Genomic DNA, 16,507 nt, shown 5'->3' on the forward strand with positions numbered 1-16,507 from the left:
ATAATCATAGCCCATGGGAATGATGGCTTGTAGTATTTTCTTTTTTATTTTCCATGTCTGTAAAAGCAAAGCTTTAATACCAGATAAATCAGACTGGGAATCATCAGTTGGAGCTTGCTAAAGGGCAGTGTCTGCAAGTCATATTGCATTCACCTCCTTACAGCAACAAAGGAGATTTATCAATACCAGCAGCTAAGTCTATAAACAGCATGTTGAAGCTTCATGCGTAATTGTAATCACCATCCATTAACTACTTATATTACAGGGAAGCTAGAAGGCTGGGAGCAACTGAGATCGACTTCCATAAACAGCAGACAAGTAAATAATGTAAGTAACTGCACTGGACTATCTATGCTAACTTTAATTTGTAGATCATCCCTAGCCATTAATGGTATATAGGGAAACAGAAGACAAAATATATTCCACCCCTTTCTCCCGTTGCTGAGTGCTAAGTGCTGGGCTGTGCTAAGTGCTGGGGTCTGCTATGGTAACTAAAGTAAGAAGGCAGAAGAATATTTTTATGAACATTGGAAATACTGAGGCCTGATGTCCTTTGGATGTGTATCTTTTTACTGATCAAGGGAAGGGAGATGTGATAGCTGAGAAAAGAACTTAACCTGAACTTTTTTCTTCTGGGTTCTGTGCTAGGCACATATTCCACAAGCTCTCAGCCTTCCCTTTACATGGAGAATGAATGGGATCCTTTCTCTGTTTCTTGCCATCCATTTATTTTCATGAAATTTGTAGAAATCTAATTATCTTTCAGAATGATGTCAAATTGCATTAAAATTATCCTGTAGATTCCAAAGATGCACAGTCAAACACAAAGTCTAAACACATATCTTAATTTCCACAATAAAAATACACTAAAAGAGAGTGGGGTTTTTTTGTTTGCTTTTTTTTGTTTGTTTGTTTTTTACGCCCAAAAAATTAGATGGATAGCACAGAGTGGGACTATTCTGAGTTTAGGATTGATAGAGATGTTAACAAAATGGAGTCTTTTTACATAATCAGGTCCCCAGTTGGAAAATGTGTGACGAAGCCATAGAAGCCACAGAGGTGATGACTATGCCAGGTGCTATTCAGGTAGATAGAGACAGTTCTGTTTTCATTGCATTGATTATGACCTGTAGGAACAGAAAAAAAAAAAAGTGAAAAAAATGGTTGAACAAAACCATACTGTTAATGAAAAGATATATCTCTGTTATTTACCTTTTTTTTTTTTTTATTCCCTACCACTCTCTGAACCTGGATATAATGCTTGATAGAAGACTACCTGTGTCCTGTTGAACTGGTACATAGTGAGCTAAAAAGTTCCTTGGTTCTTAAAGTCTTGTCCTCAAGCTGCAGAATATTGTGCTAAAAAATGCAGGAAGTTGTCTTTGCATGGTCTGTAAGAAGATACACAAAATGTTGTGAAAGGGACAGACAAGTGTCTGATATCATTCTTTGCACAGAGCAAAGAAGAGGGAAACAGGGTCAGTGGCAAGAGTAAGAGTACCAACTGGCAGAAATGTACCTGTGTCAAGAGCAATTCAAACCTACTCAAGGATATTATCCTGCTGCACATCAACACAGACTCTGAGCTGAACTGGAGATGCTGGGGGATTTCACAGAGACTATTTTTTTTCTCCTTTTTAGGTAATATTACTGACAGGATTTTTGTTTTGTTTTGTTTTTATTTTAAATTATGGACATCAATCAAAAATTGTTTGTGATTGGTTTGCTTTGTAGTTCATGCAGGTTGCTTGAAGGCTCTGGAGTGAAAGGAAACAACATGGCTACACAGCCACACAGGGCTAAAGAGGACCACTGAGGTGGATGGAGCTGTTCATGTCACTCTTACCTGGAAAGGCTGCAAGGAAGAAAGAGGCTTTGCAGCTTTCTATCAGGTGGTCACATTCTGGATTTGTGCCATTTTCTCTTTCAGTTTAAGACATACAGGAGGCATCACTGTGTTGGATCAGAGGTGAATCTTGGGGCTTTATCCTGTGTTTGGTAGTGGTCAGTAGCAAGTAGAAGATGATAAGAAGCCTACACTTGTGCAGCAGCCTGCAGTTCAGAAACCTACCTTTAATAGTCTGTGGTGAATTTTTCTTCCATTATCTTGTCTACTGTCTTTTGGAATGCTTCTACATAGTAGGATCCAGGAAATCTTCTGTTTTATTCCCCACAACAAAAAAATACTGTTTCCAGCTGTTTTACACCATGTTTTTGAGCTCTGTATCTGCATTTCTGGGAGCTGGGCATAAACCTGGTAATTCACAGGTCTGTACTTGTCCTCATAGACCTGATATTGATATAAGGAATGCTGAAACGATGAGAGTTTAGAGTAATTGATTTCATTGTTGTGTCACCATCTGTCAAGAAAGATGTCAGGTGTTTCCTGCAAAACGGTAATCACATTTGGACATGATAGACCAAGCAGTCTTTATATGTAGAAACATGGTTAGGGGAAAAGACAAAGTTTCTTAGATTTTAAAGATATCAAGGTGTGTGGAGAGAACAACAGAAAAAATCTGACAAAATGGCATGAGTCTTCTCTCAGTCCAAAGTGTAATGTTATATTTCTAAATACAGGGCCAGAAGCCTGCAACAACTGACCTGATAAAGCTGAAAGCTTTCTTTGCCATTTTTAGTCTCTTAGATCTACTAAGAGATATAACTTCCTGCAAATCATAACTCACTTATATAGATCATGAAGATGCAGTTCTGTCAGTCATTTGAATGTCATTTGTAGGTCCTGATGGAATCTAGCCACCAGACATGACAACAGAAGCCTTTTTGTCTCTCTGAGCTATGACGGAACCCTTCCCCAAAAAGTTTTGGAGAAGAATCAAAATTTTCAGTCTTGCTGAAATTAGCTACAGTCAACAGCAATTTTTTGAAGACTTGATCTCATGGTGGCTTTCTTGACATGTCACCTGGGGAACTGGCTTCCTCTACTGAAAATGATAAAACTAGTTTATTGTTGATATACAGTGAGTAGTAGAGCTCACTGAAAATCAAAAGAATAATATATTTTTTACACTTTGATCAGCTAGATATACTGTTTTGAGCAGTGAAATTGAAGAGGTTGAGATTTTCTTCCTTGGAAAGATCTCTTGATTAGTTTGTAATTATAAGGTTTTCTATTGTGACTCTGAAAAATTCTAGTTCTTTTACCATTCTTCTCAAAGCCTGTGTTTTGTTTTCTGTAGGTTTTTTTTTTTGGTGGTGCTGGGAGTACTAAAGGTCTATCTATAACAGTTATTTTGATGCTTTGCTATTGATATTTGTCAATAGCATTAACCTTCCTACTAATTTATTGCCTTTACGTACAATGGACAAATCCTACAGAGGGACTTTTCCTTTCTAAATACATCCTTTTCTCTTAGATAAAAACATGTGGGAAATCAAAACATTTTTTCTATGGCTTGCCTTTCCCCCCCTCTATTTCAAACTGAACTCATACAAATGGAAGTATGACAGAATGCTGTTGATTTTGTTGGTAGCATTGCTTTACTGCAAAGGTTAATCTTCATGTGTGACTGATTTTTTTTTTAACCCTGTTATTCATCTCTGAAGATGTCCAGATGAGCCACTCTGGAATAACAGCATGCTAAAATTTCAGAACATCTCAACAATCTTTACAAGATGGTCCAATATGTCAAAAGAAGATAATCTCCTCTAAAATTCCTTTAAAACAGAGTAATAGTGACACAGTGTGCTACTTGCAAGGATATGTGAACGCAAAACATGGATAACTAAGAGGAAGTCACAGAAGGGCAAGAGTATTGGGCAGTTTGCTACCACAAGACATACATGATTGTTTTACAGAATATTTGTTTCCAAAATGTGTTGTTTTCTTAAGAACTCATTATATGACTTCCTCATGGTGGAAAGATTTATCTGAGATTAAAAATTATAACCAGCAATGTTGTGAACTAATAAGCACATCTAATTTAGATGTTGTTAGAGCATTAAAAGGAATTAGTGACAGCATCATTTAATTTCATTTTGATAAGGTTATTATCACCTACGTATTCCTTCCATGAAATGAGGCCATAACTATTCCAGTGGCTATAATGAGATATTTCTTTGTATCTGCTTTTAGCTCAGCTATTGCTATTAAGTAATGTTCATCATTAGGAAGGCAAAGTGGTCTTTTAGAGGGAGGGTTTTTCCTCTGGTGATATAGAAAACCTTGGATGGTCTTTTGTTCATCTATGTGAAGGCACAAGGAGAAAGCACCAGGATCTATACATTGTGGCAGATAATTTTCAGGTGTGTCTTGATGGCAGCTCATTTCAGGGGAGACAGAGAGAACAAGCCTTCTATTTAGCAAAGCTTACATGTCGTGGATGACTCAGATTTGTGATGGATGTGCTCCTGCATCTCCCAGTTTTTGGGCGACTTCTATCCAGGGCCACAGAGAGATGCAGCATTTATCAGATAGCTTCCCTTCTTCAAGTCTTCATTCACAAATTCAATTCTGTGCAACGATGCCCAGGACAGCACTGATGAGTTCAATGAAGTGCTGGAAGCAGGATAGCCGTACTTTTGTGGCTCTTTGCCCAGGTTAATCAGCTCTGCTTCTCAGCAGTGCTAATTAGGTGAAGCAGAGATCTCTGTGGCAGTGAATATATTTGCTCTTATGCACAGTTATTTTGGGCAGCTTAACGTGATATTGCATTGCACTGGTAGATCTGCCCTCAGCATCAAGGACATTAAGAGGCAAGCCTGTCCAAAAGCTTGGTAGGCTTTCAGCTCTCTCGTCCAGTAAATGCATTGCAGTTTTTTTGTCATAAATTATCTAAGTGATACTTCCTAGAGACAGATCTACTACCTGACTGAAATACTGCCCTCTGATATGAGTAGAAATACCTTATTGACTCAAAGGGGATGAAATCCTGACTCTTAAGTGAAAACTGTGAAGTAAGCAAACTTGTCTGAAAAGCTGTAAATGACACAGCTACATAAAAAGTGAGTGTTGGACACTAGCCTGTTGGGTGCTCTTGACTGTTGTCACTAGCCACTAGCGGCAAGGTAGATTTGCTGGATAGGGTAAGGTGCTTGTTTAACTGTTGCTGTTCAATGAGTACCCCTCTGTGCCTTGCAGTTGTGGAAGTCTGCATCCAGAGAGTGTGGATGTGCCATGAGCAGAGTGAGTGACTGCTGAACTATGCCACTTTGCATCCCTGGAACAGCATTTCCAACTTGCAAGCATGTGTAGGGGAAGCAAGGGTAGTAGATGAGTGTCCTGAGAACAACCTGGGGAGGCCAAAGAACTGAACTGCACATTAAAAAAAATTAAGAACAAAGAAATAAAATCTTCTTAGCTTGCACTGAGAGGTGACTGGGGACCCAACTCCTACTCTGAGCTGAATGAGGCTTCTTGGGTGCTTTAGGCTGGGTCCTAATTTCTCTTCTGTAATAGGTCATCCCTTTCTTCTTTCATAGCTAACACTATAATTATTATTTAAAGACAATCTCATTTGTACAACATGTGCATTATAAACACTTGATGGTATACCATGTGGCACATCCCAGGCAGTGCTGCACACCCCTGATTTGTGATCTGCAGTTGCAGGAGACCCCTCATTGCTCATCTTTCCATGGTTTGCAACAGCTGGCCTTTGCCTACCTCAGTATCTTTACTTCTTGCCCTGATGAAGGTTTCCTCTCCCTTCCTTCCTAGATGATCCAGAGGCCACAGGGAGGCAACCTGGGGAGCATGCCAGTCCAGATCCCGTGCGAAGGTGGTCAGAAGCGAGAACTCTGCAAGGTGCGAGCATCTCCCAGCTGATGCAGGGGGAGTTGTTCCTGTTCTAGACTTGAACCTAAGACTGAATCCTAGGAGTTGAGCCAGAAGCAATACAAGGGAGGGTGAGTTTATCTGCCTTTCTTGTTGCACACTGACCGGTTCATACCGAGGAGGGGACAACAATGGACCTGATAAGCAGTTGGTGGATTTTCCCAAGCTGCGCTTCCTTGCTCTGTAATTCCAATTTGAAAACTGCTGCCTAGGCGTAGTCTGCAGCTAGTGTTTTGCTATAAAGTATGTGGAAATGAAATAAGAACTAGAATGTGATCTTGTTTATTTTTTCAAAAGAAACTGATTGTGTCCAGCATGCCCCATTACACTGCCCACTCTCCGTTCCACGGACAGAGCCTTCCCCTGCAGGTACTGACTGCAAAATTAACCTGGTGTACAAGACAAAGGAATCTCTGAGGAGGTCCAAGAGGAGGCATCTTCTCAGTCAAGACAGTATCAGGGCATTACTTTGGTATAACAGAAGTTTAACTTCATGATGCCCTACTTGTGAAAGCTCTCAACAATCCAAATGTCATCCTTGCAAAATCAGAGCCAACTAACATTTCACTCAAAGTGTGCTACTTCCAGGCAAAATTCTCTCCTTTTTTTTTTTTTAAAGAATATTTTGCAGGCCTACTTGAATCAGAATTTACTAATTGGATTATTTATGCTGCATTTGATCAAATAATTGAAATAAATTGGAGGGCTAATGATGATTCACTGTTTTGGTGAATCCCCATGGAATAAACGGCCTTAACAGAGAATTAGCCTGTTTCATAAAAACATTTTCTGAAATAATGGTCTTTGATCAGCTCTCCTACCTAGCAAATTGACATACTGGTAATCATAAAATCAGTGTGCAGTGATAGAAATTGAGTTGCTGTTGTAGTGGAATGAGAGAGTGCCCTGTGGGTCTCATGAACATCTTTTTCTGTCTCCCATGACCTTTTTTAAACCTGTTGACAGGGCTAAAAAAAATAATATTCCCCCTCAAAATGGGACTGTAATGTAGTTCCTTCCCATAGCTGTGGCTCCTATCTTAAGTTCCAGCTTCCTACTCTTTTTCTTGCTTGATGGCCCACAGACTTCTGTTACGGCTCCGAGGAGCACTGGGTGAGCACTGGCTCACAATCCTGAAGGCTGTGTACTCCCCAAGCACCTCCGCTTTATGAGCCAAAGGTTGTGTCTTCCTTGCCTGCAGGGGTAGCCATAGAGCAGCAAACAAAAGCAAGGCCATCTCTCCCTGCTTCCAAAGCCGTTCTTCATTAGCACTTGTCACCGCTCACCGGTGCTGCAGCGTGTGACTAATAGCAGTCGGCTGCTTCTCAACGCTGCATATCAGAGCAGGGCTGAACTTTCCCCTGCCATGCCTATGAGCAGCACAGTGCCAAAGGTAGTCTAAACATTTTATACGTTTTTATCAGTCTATCCTGCAAACCACAGTGAATGTAACAATGTGGGAAAATAACACTAAATACACACTGCAACTGTTGGCTTTAAGGATAACCAAAATCATTGAGGTAGGGAAAAGGTATCAAAACAAAGCCTTGCCTCCCAGATGATGTGATGTATACTGTTGTAAGTGGAAGTACTGATAATCAAGAAACTATTCTACGATATCAATATGCACAACAAGCTAAAAAATAGCTGCAAAATTTCATGAATATTTCTGTGTAAGTTGCATTTAAATTAATGTCACTTCTTCCCCTTGTAGATTCCAAATTAGCAGCTATTCTTCTGTAAATGTAAATTTAACTTGTTGATGTTGTTGTTCTCTACTTTTGTACCAGCTCTGTTCCAGCAGAATCTGAAGCACAAACTTCAGAAGGACTCTTATCAAAGCGTCCAGATGGCAACAATAATTATTTATTATCTTTAGCTACCATGATTATATTGCCCAATCTGTGATATTGTAAATCAGTTTTCAGATGGTCATAGGAGTTGTAGCAAGTTTACATGAAAAAAAAAAATTACTCATTCTACATTTGTTCAGAAGGTCTGAGCAATCAGAGCACTGCAGCTCTTTCAAAACAAGTAAGTTGATATGAAAGTTTAGATCTAAAAGCAACTCTGAGCATGGAGAGGCCAGTGTGTTGGGATGCAAACTATGAGGAATACATCATTTACGTGGCATGGAGTCTGGGATGCTTTGAAATCCACACTCCCAAAGTGGGTTCAGTCAAGGGATGTGCTATTTTCGTTTTACTGGAGCCAAATTAGAGTGCAAAATGAGAGAAGTCTCTCTGGGCTAATGCAAAAGCATGGAATTCTGTTGCAAGAGCTCTGAGACTCTGAAAGGCCCAGCCCCAGCACAGTTTTTGAAATTTGCTTGTTTTTATTGCAAGCTTGCATAGGATTTGCCCCTTAACCTAATTCTATCCAATCTGTCATTTTTTCTTAGCAATGTTTTGAGGGCACTAATTTTTTTTTTCTTGTTGGAAAAATTATCTCTAGCTATTCTATATTTGCAGGGTAATAGTGACATTGGAATGAAGGGAATGACACACAGCTTTTCAGCAAGGCTTTCATATATTGTCTGCTTAGATTTGTGATATGTCACTTGATTTACAGCATTCTATTTTTTGTGGAGGCTGTTATCTGTTAACATTTCTATAATAAACCTCTTATTTTTTATTTTTGTAGCCTCTTGGAGGCTAAAGGAAGACACCTTTACAATTTTATTTTGGATATTTGGATAACATGATAGTCATAATTTCTGATTCTTAATAAGAGTAGAGCTTCTTTTCAAAGGTACTCTTTCTTCTTGAGCCCTTGGTGTCTTTGCTTTTCATCTTACAACCACTGTTGAAAAAACCCACAATTTAAATTTCAAGAAACTTAAAACTTCTTTTGACAAATAAATCTGTCTTCTGGTATGCTCAGAATTGCTTCTCAGTTTGATGTATTTTAGGCTCCTCAGGGTCTGGAGGTTTTTCCAGAAGACAGTCAGTGGTCAAAGGTCCTAAGTTTCTATTTTCTCAAGGCATGAGGATTAAGTTCTTTTGTTTCTATAATGAACCCACTACAGTATTTTGATTGGAGAGAGTTCAAGGAGATTTTCTCTCACATCCCTTCAGGCTGTTCACTTATGGCAATTAAGAGTCTATTTATGATCCAGAGCATCACTTCCCACGCTGCAGTATACAAATGCTGTGCAAGTGAGTGCCTCTTCCTGCCTGCATGCATTACCAGGGCTGGTCTTGTCACCACCAAGGATAGTGGTCACATTCTCCCTCCAGCTCTGGTGGATGAACCACCTCCATGGCTGTCTTTAATCCCTGCATCTGCAGTTATCTCCTCAATATCCTTAAGCTGGTCCAACAGCAGGAGTGTAATGTAACCAACAGCTTTGGAACTATCCCAAACCATGACCAGTATAGGTTTTGGCTCTCATAGCCAGGGTTCTTGGTTATTGCTGGACTTGTGCTGTTTCTTTCTCTTTGAGCACACTGTAGTATAATGTGGGTAATTTGCAAGCAGTGAGGTACAAGGTGAACACCTCATGTGATCAGTATTTTCCTTTCATTTTTTTTTTCTTTTAGTTTGAGGTCCCTTATGCTATTTATCCATATAACCTAAGATTGACAATATTGAAGATATTGTGGTTTGTTTTTATTCCCTTCCCTTACAACAAGTGTGCTTCCTGGTAATTTAAGGAACTTTCTACAAATTTCCAAGTTGTCAGGATACTGTTTTACCTCCTAAACCATTAGGTAGCCATGGCTAGGCTGCCTGTGGCATAACTTAGACTCATGTACATCGATGAGGTGAGTCAAGGAAGTGTGCAAAGTTGATAAGAAGAAATGCCAATGGTGTGGCTCATATTGTCTGCTCTTGCAAGGACACAGAGGATTTCTTCTGCAATGTGGGATCATAGAATCATAGAATCTCTTCATCTGGAAAAATCCTGTAAGATCATTTTTTCTAACCATTATCTGACTCACCCAGGACTGGTGCTAAACCATGTCCCTTAGCACCACATCTATGTCTCTTTTAAAAACCTCCATGCCCTGGTGAGACCACACCTGGAACACTGCATCCAGTTTTGGGCTCTCAGTTCAAGAGAGGCAGGGATCTGCTGCAGAGAATCCAAGAGAGAACCATGAGGATGATTAGGGGATTGAGCACCTCCTCTGTGAAGAGAGACTGACATCTCTGGAACTGTTTAGTCTTGAGAAGAGTAGACTGAGAGGGGATCTGATCAACGTGTGTAAATCTCTGAGGGGTGGATGTCAAGTGGAGGGGTCCAAGCTCTTTTCGGTGGTGCACAGTAGTAAGACAAGAAACAACAGGTTCAAGCTTGAGCATAGAAGATTTCACTGCAACATGAGGAGAAACTTCTTTACAGTGAGGCTGGTGGAGCACTGGAACAGGTTGCCCAAAGAGGTTGTGGAGTCTCCTTCTCTGGAGACTTTCAAAACCCACCAGGATGCATTCCTGTGTGGATTACTCTAACTGATCCTGCAGGTTGGACCCAATGGTCTCTTGAGGTCCCTTCAAACCTCTAATATACTGTGATAATGTGAAATCTTAATTTTGTATTTCTAGTTGTTTTCTGAGGTAGAGGAGCACAAGAATTCTGCGGTGGAAATAAAACCTGGAAGGAGGATATATCAAATCATCTCTTTCTGATGACTGGGGGTGGTTTTTTCTTCTGTCAGGGTACAAAAGATACACTAAGTTCAAAGGTTTGGCACCTAAGACTCAGAACTTCCTTAAGGGAGAGGAAAAAGTCTTCTGACAAAAATAACCCTTCATACAGTTTGCTTTTTCTTCCCTTCATCTCAAGAAAAATAGCTGAGGTGCAGTGATAGCATGGTCTGACACAGTTGAGAGCAAGTCTGTGCACAGTAATCGGTGGGAAAACACAGGGACCAGGATTGTCTTTTAATTTGTCCATTGTCTAAGGATGAAAGGAAGCTGCTGTCAGTCATAAAGTGCAAAGGAAACATTCTAGTGTTCTTGAGACTGGAGAAGGGGCTCTGGTATCCCTCCAATGATCTATGAGCAAATTCTGACATAAAACCTCCAAGTCACTTGCAAAGCCAGTTTGAGAGAGAATGGTAGCAAACATTTCTTCTAAGAGTTCTGGAGAAAAAATCAGAAAATGAAAAAAAAAAACAAAAACGTTCCTCCTGCCCTTTATTTGCCTGGTATTTTCTGCTGTACAAATGTCATTAAGTGACATTTCTCTCCTAGAGCCTATCCAGTATATATGAGGATTATTATTCCCTCTTTCTCCTCTCTCCCACTGCAAAACAGATAGTGGCTGACAGTTAATGAGGGAGACTCTAATCTGACAGCACTATGAAAGATGCTGCCAGAAAAGATCTTGATAATAGTATAAGAAATCCTTTCTATCTCAAACTACCATTAAGGTGCCTGTCTGCAGCTGAGAAGTCAGGACATTTCCCTCTAATTGAATCTTGTTAGATCTGTATCCTACTTCTGCGACCTGTTTAAGAGGAAAACCCAAAACAGTCATATGGAAAATAAAGGCATTCAAAGTATAAAGACCTAGTGAGATTAAATTCCTAAAGGGAAATTTGTTGTTCTGTGCTCAGCAGTTCAGGCAGATATTGTTTCCAGTTACTGCATCATCACAGTGTTATTCTATGTGCATATATATAGAGAAATGGAGATTTCACTGTGGGAAGTACTGTATATTATGTAGGACTTTCTGAACTGGAGAACCTGCTGTCTAAATTTACATGTCAGACAACCTCTTCATGATTTTGCATGGTACAAGCTGGTTTTGATTACCTGTTCCTAGACTATGTGGCATAAACAGAAATTGTCTCCTTAGCCCCATGCCTTCAACTCCAGATGACCACTCTGTGGGATGGGGACTGAAATTTCGCTGGGATAATCCCAAAGTATTTCAGATCAGATGTTTGTTCTAAATAATTGCTCAGGCATCATTTTTACTTTTGTATGGTCAACCCTATGGTTTTAAATTATTAACATGCTACTGGTGTTGGGGAGGAAGTTTCTGTCTGCTGTTAAGTCAGAGAGTTTGGTCAAAGGGATGGAGTCTAGTTGGAGGCCTGTATCTAGTGGATCCCCCAAGGGTCAGTAGTGGGACCAGTACTATTCAATATATTCATCAGTGACCTGAATGAGAGCACAAAGTGTACTGCCTGCAAGTTTGCTAATGACACCAAACTGGGTGGAGTGGCTGACACACCAGAAGGTTGTGCTGCATTCAGTGAGACTTAGGCTGGAGAGTTGGGCAAGGAGAAACTGAATTAAATTCAACAAGGGCAAGTATAGAGTTTTGCACCTGGGAAAGAACAACCCCATGGAACAGTATAGGTTGGGGACTGACTTGTTGCAGTGCAGTGAAGGGGAAAAGGATCTGGGGGTTCTAGTGGATGGAATGTTGACCATGAGCCAGCAATGTGCTCTTGTGCCCAAGAAGGCCAATGCCATTCTGGGGTGTATGAGAAGGGCTGTGGTTAGTAGGTCGAGAGATGTTCTCCTCCCTCTCTACTCTGCCCTGGTGAGGCTGCATCTGGAGTATAGTGTCCAGTTCTGGGCCCCTCAATTCAAGAAGGACAGGGAACTGCTTGAAGGAGTCCAGTGCAGAGTCACAAAAATGATTAAGGGAGTGGAACATCTTCCTTATGAGGAGAGACTGAAGGAGAAGTTGGAGAAGAGGAGGCTAAGAGGTGACCTCATTCATGTTTATAAATATGTAAAGGGCCAGTGCCAAGAGGAAGGAGTCAGGCTCTTCTCAGTGATGCCAATGACAGGACAAGGAGCAAGAGGTGGAAGTTGAGGCATAGGAAGTTCCATGGAAACACAAGGAGAAATTATTTCACTGTGAGTGTGACAGAACAGTGGAACAGGCTGCCCAGGGGCATTGTGGAGTCTCCCTCTCTGGATATATTCAAAACCTGCCTGGATGTGTTCCAGTGTGATCTGGTATAGGCGATCCTGCTCTGCAGGGGGGTTGAACTGGATGATCTTTAGAGGTCCCTTCCAGTCCCTACCATTCTGTGGTTCTGGGATTCTGTGAGGGTGGGCAATATCCTGTTGGACACAGCATTTTTGTTAAGCTCATGTGATGATTTAACTTTTGAAATCTTTTACTGTGTGTGAAGAAGAGTTTCATATATACCTAGGCTGGAGGCTCTGAGAAAGGTAATGGTGGGAAGTGCAGCAAACATGATGTGACTAGAGAATTTAAACCCAAAACTTGTTTTCAGAGTCCCTGAGGAATTTTGCCATCAACTTTGCAACTTGTTCAATCTTTACTGAACTTTTCCAAAGGATTGTTCCTTATATGTGCATTTCAGTGAAAAAAGAAACACATCTCTTTGATGTAGACCTTCTTTCTTTGAGCAAAGAACAGGTCATCCAGGTGCCAAACCCTTCCTAAGAAGAAAACCTGAACAAGACAGTCAGTTTACCCAGCCTGTCCTTGTATTTTGTAGGATTAAGCTTCATGCATTCTTGCAAGTAGTTTTGATCATTTGTGAAGATGGCACATCTGGTGCATATTGTGCCCTCTGTATCATTTTCCCCCTGGCATATTGTCTGGACGCAAAGTTATGTTTCTATGTCCTTTTCTCCAGATATCCCTACTTCTCTTTTTTCACTTACACACACAGTTTTAGTGTGCCATCTGGTTTCAATCTGCTTAATGTTATACTGTGCGCTTTAATGACAGAGGACATCAGGTGCCAAAGATGGCATGCAGACCTTCTTTAAAACGTTCCAAACCATCTAAAACCCCTATTTAGACAGTGTCAAAGGCAACCTGAGGTTATCAAGCTTCTACTGCAGAGCTGATAGCATATCATCCTCTTCTAACAGATTAATTTTTAAAAAAGGCCTCTCTCTGAGGTTCTTTAATTTCATAAATGTTCACTTTTGCCTACTTCAAAGCTAAGAAATAACATTTCTTAATGTGAAAATTGCACACAACATTTTCTTAATTTGTCTTGCAAGTAGTTATATGATCTAAAATCCAGGGAAGAAATGCAACAAATCCCTACCTTATAAACACACACATTATTTTTTGTAATTTTTACACTCCAGTCTGAGATATCTTTAAAAACTCAATGTTTTAAAATCTTGAATCCTGCTTTTATTTCTGGAATTGAGACTGAATCAAAATACTGTGGGCCTTCAACTCAGGAATCAGATCTTAATTTTGAAGTGTTTGCAGCTGCTGGTATTTGGGCTACCTTTCATTTCCCCAGCTTTGCTTATGGCAAATTTTTATGTAAAATAGCTTTCTGAGGCATAGTAAATAACCTCCATGAGTGTCCTGGAACGGATCTCCACAGTAGAGTCTTCTCTGATTCTGAGACATGTCTCCATGCTGACCTGGAGACAAACTGCCAGATGGAATAGATTGTGCTGAGCCTTTCTTTTTCTCAGCTTAGAGGTGTAGTCTACACATGCAGAAAAGCCATGCTTTGGCAGTGCCTGTTGTGTGCCAAGTGCTCACCGCAATAAGAAAGCCACATCATGCACAGCTAAAGTCTTATGAGGAGAGCTGAGAGAACTGGGACTGTTTAGTCTGGACAAGAGAAGGTTCAGGGAAGACCTTACCTCTCTCTACAACTACCTGAATGGAGGTTGTAGAGGTGGGGGTTGGTCTCTGCTCCTAGATAACAAGCAACAGGATGCTGTGCCAGGGGAAGTTTAGGCTCGAGGTGAGGAGAAAGTTCTTCACGGAGAGAGTTGTTAGATGTTGGAATGTGCTGCCCAGGGAGGTGGTGGAGTCACCATCCCTGGAGGTGTTCAAGAGGGGATTGGATGTGGCACTTGGTGACACAGTTTAGTAGTCATGAGGTCTTAGATGACAGGTTGGACTTGATGATCCTTGAAGTCTTTCCAACCTTATTGATTCTGTGATGAGAGGAGTGTCAGGGGAGGTTTAGATTGGATGTTTGAAAAAATTTCCCTACTGAAAGAACGGTAAAGCATTGAAACTGACTGCACAAGGAAATTGTGGGATCACAATCTCTGGAAATGTTCAAAAAACAGGTAGATGTGGCTCTTAAGGACATGGTTTAGTGGTGGCCTTGGATGTGTTAGGTTAATGACTGTACTCGATGACCTTGGAGGTCTTTTCCAATCTTAATGATTCTATGATTTCATGATAATTTGGCAAGTGGCAGTAAAAAAGATTGCCTGCACTAGATTAGATTATTTCTGCATTTTTTTTTACACACAACAGACTTGTTTTCTCATGTGGATTTCTGAATAGATGTTTTATTTCCTTACATTTTAAACTCTGATTTCTGCTTGTGTGTAGGTCTCTTATGGAGGTGTTTAAATCTTATGGAGGTGTTTATGGAAGTGTTTAAAGATGCACCAATCTGCATCTTCAGCCATTTTAAATATCTTTACAATGTTGCCCTTCACTTACCCTCGGGGAGATTTCTTCAGCAGAGGCTAAAATTCTGTATAGGAATACATCCACTGTATAGAAAATGATATCTGACACCATAAAACTTCTAGAGTGGTTCTGATAATATCCTCAAATAATTTCACAGCAAGGGTCAAATTCTCTGTTACAGTTTGTGTGTTTACCCAGAAATCTAAAAGAAACTATTGCCCCTCCCCACCCGCCCCTTTTTTTTTTTTTTAGTAAGCAGAAAAGTCTAATTGGAATGAATGAAATGACATTATTAAACACCAGAATGAAGATCACCAGGGAAATAATCTAACTGATGATACTCTAATGTTAACTCATTGCTTTTAAATAATCAGTAATCAGAAGCTTGAATTAGACTGAGATAGATTGTGCTAAGTGCTCAACTATTCAAAGTGAGCGTGAGAGATTTGGTGGAAAGTTCAGTGCAGTCAGGGAAAAAAATGTACTGCATTAAATATGCAGGGCCAAAGAAATCAAGCATCCTTTTAATTTTAAGTAAACACATTTTCTTTTGGTATATCTTAGTCTTTCTTCATGTGAATCTTGAATCATGAGGCACTTCAAGCTTTGATTAATATTCTTAATTGCACTCCCATTTTCGCTCTTGCAGCTGGCGGATGGAACGCTACAGATCAGACGGTGCTGTTATCAGTAGTGCTTAAACTGCTTGTGAACCAATGGTGGTACAGCCTGATTGTTTATCCCCTTTTATCCATACACAATTGGAACAAGGTGCAATAATCAAGACTTACCCCCTCCCTTTTTAAAAAAAAAAAATTCTTTCCTGTCTCTGTGGTATTAACCCTGATGGAAGCAGATGATAGGACATGGCTACAGGCTTAGAATCATAGAAGCATAGAATTGTTAGGGTTGGAAGGGTTCTTGAGAACCATCTAGTTCCAAGCTTCCTGTAGGTTGGGCAGGGGCACCTCACACTAGATCAGGTTGCTCAGAGCCCCATCCAGCCTGTCCTTAAAAACCTCCAGGGATGATGGGGCTTCCACCACCTCCTTGGGCAACCTGTTCCAGTATCTCACCACCCTCATGGTGAAGAATTTCTTCCTAACATCCAGTCTGAATCTACCCATTTCTGGTTTTGTTCCGTTTCCCCTAGTCCTGTCACTACCTGATAGCTTAAAAAGTCCCTCCCCAGCTTTCTTGTAGGCCCCCTTCAGATGCTGGAAAGCCACAATAAGGTCTGCTCGGAGCCTTCTCTTCTCCAGACTGAATAGTCCCAACTCTCTCAGTCTGTCCTCATAAGAGAGGTGCTCCAGCCCTCTGATCATCCTTGTGGGCCCTTCTCTGGACACGTT

This window comes from Indicator indicator, chromosome 1 (assembly GCF_027791375.1).
Source record: "Indicator indicator isolate 239-I01 chromosome 1, UM_Iind_1.1, whole genome shotgun sequence".
Taxonomy (NCBI): Eukaryota; Metazoa; Chordata; class Aves; order Piciformes; family Indicatoridae; genus Indicator; species Indicator indicator.